At 41.1% G+C, this 1,660-nt stretch overlaps 1 non-coding gene across 1 annotated transcript; it reads right to left on the bottom strand.

The window, feature by feature from the left end:
* Positions 1 to 1,091: 1,091 nt before the first annotated feature.
* TRNAS-GCU (transfer RNA serine (anticodon GCU)) lies at positions 1,092 to 1,173 on the bottom strand. Its single transcript has one exon. It is a non-coding gene; the product is annotated as a tRNA-Ser (tRNA).
* Between the last annotated feature and the right edge of the window lie 487 nt (positions 1,174 to 1,660).

Below are 1,660 nucleotides of genomic sequence, written 5' to 3'. Positions count from 1 at the left end.
TACTTACCGCATATTTTAAAACACATAAAATATTCTATTCTATGTAAACATAAAGTATATATATAATAATAATTCCAGTTTATCAAGTGTCTTCAGGGAAACTGGGTCTATCTTGTATTAGTGATTGCATTGTAAACAGAAACAAGACAAACAAACAGAATTGGCTAATTACTATACATAAAATGTTCACAGCCTTTGACAGTTGACCTATAAACAATTTTTGTACCACTAATTCTCTTAAAAAAAAGGTGAATAAATGAAACAAAGAAGAATGGCTAAAGTAGATTATAGTATGTATGTCAACTCCTTCGAGTATAATGCAGCTGTTAAAATTATCATAAAGAAGACCGAGTTTAAAAGAAAAATGTGTGTGATGTTCTTAATCAGAAAAAATGAATTTTTACTTCTATGTTGTTGTTAGAAGGCCATGTAAAGGACGTACAAATATACCCAAGATCGGGAAAAGAGGATCTGACCACTATAAGAGTAAATTTTTTGGTTTGTGTGGTTGTCACTTGAAACTAACTTACTTCGGAATTTCTTAATCTTTTAAAAACTCTGGTGGACATCTCTTCAATGCTATACATTTCACCAATTTCAGTAGGTAGATTTGTTCTTGAAAATCTAAGTAACCGAAATTCTGCCTTGGTGTATTTGTACTGTTGTTTTTTTTCTATTGACCTTATCTTTTTTGATGAATTTATTTTATTGCTTATAGGAGTAATAATTTCTAAAAGGACGGACTGGAATGACCAAACTCCAGTTTCTGCCCGCTTTTTGCCAGCTCCATTTGTCTTTCATTTTTTCCTTCCACCTCCTTTCGCAAGCACTTGGAAGGAAGCCTACCAGAAGGAACTTGATTAATCACATGAAGCACCCCACTTACACAATATTGACAATCAATACCCAATCGACCATAAAGAAGAAAACCCACGCAAACCGTAGTAATAGTTCGGGAGTAGGGAAGGGATGGCAGCAGTTTTCTCCTAGTGAGGGCGATTCAAAGTTAAACATCAATCTGGGTATATTGGCTGAAGTTGAAATATATCCCTCTTTCCTTTCGAGCCGCCCTCTTTACTAAAATGCCTCATCGACGAGGGTGGGATTCGAACCCACGCGTGCAGAGCACAATGGATTAGCAGTCCATCGCCTTAACCACTCGGCCACCTCGTCAGGACAAAGACTGACTTCTAAGTACTTTATTTTACAGTTCATACTTGGGAACTCACTGGACATCTCGGGTAGATATCCACACGGACACACAAGGAAGTGGAGTGGGAAAACAGCGATGGGGGAAAAAAACGGGTTTAGTTTTCACAGGAGTCATAAAAGTGGTTGAGACGTGATAGAAACACATTTGCCTGGGTCTTCGTTTCCTTTCTCGGGCTGCCTGGCTCTGGGCTGGAGGCGCATCATGGTGAAGTCCGGGCCGGCAGTGGGCGTGGCCCAGACGACCTGGGGAGACCAGGAGTTTGCAGTCATCCTCCAGGTTCGGGGTAGCCTCATCCCGCGCCTCTATAGGATCCTCGTGGCCCGACAGCGCGTCCCTGAGCCTGCAGGGGACTCAGGTTCCTAGAGCCGGCCCCAAGCGAGTCGACCTCAGAGAAGCTGGCGAATCCCAAATCCTACTTCATGGCTAGTAAAACAGTTTAGAAAATTA

Source organism: Equus caballus, chromosome 20, assembly GCF_041296265.1.
Source record: "Equus caballus isolate H_3958 breed thoroughbred chromosome 20, TB-T2T, whole genome shotgun sequence".
In the NCBI taxonomy this organism is placed as follows: Eukaryota; Metazoa; Chordata; class Mammalia; order Perissodactyla; family Equidae; genus Equus; species Equus caballus.
The sequence above is the reverse complement of the archived record's forward strand: the minus strand, read 5'-3'. Positions and strand labels throughout refer to the sequence as shown.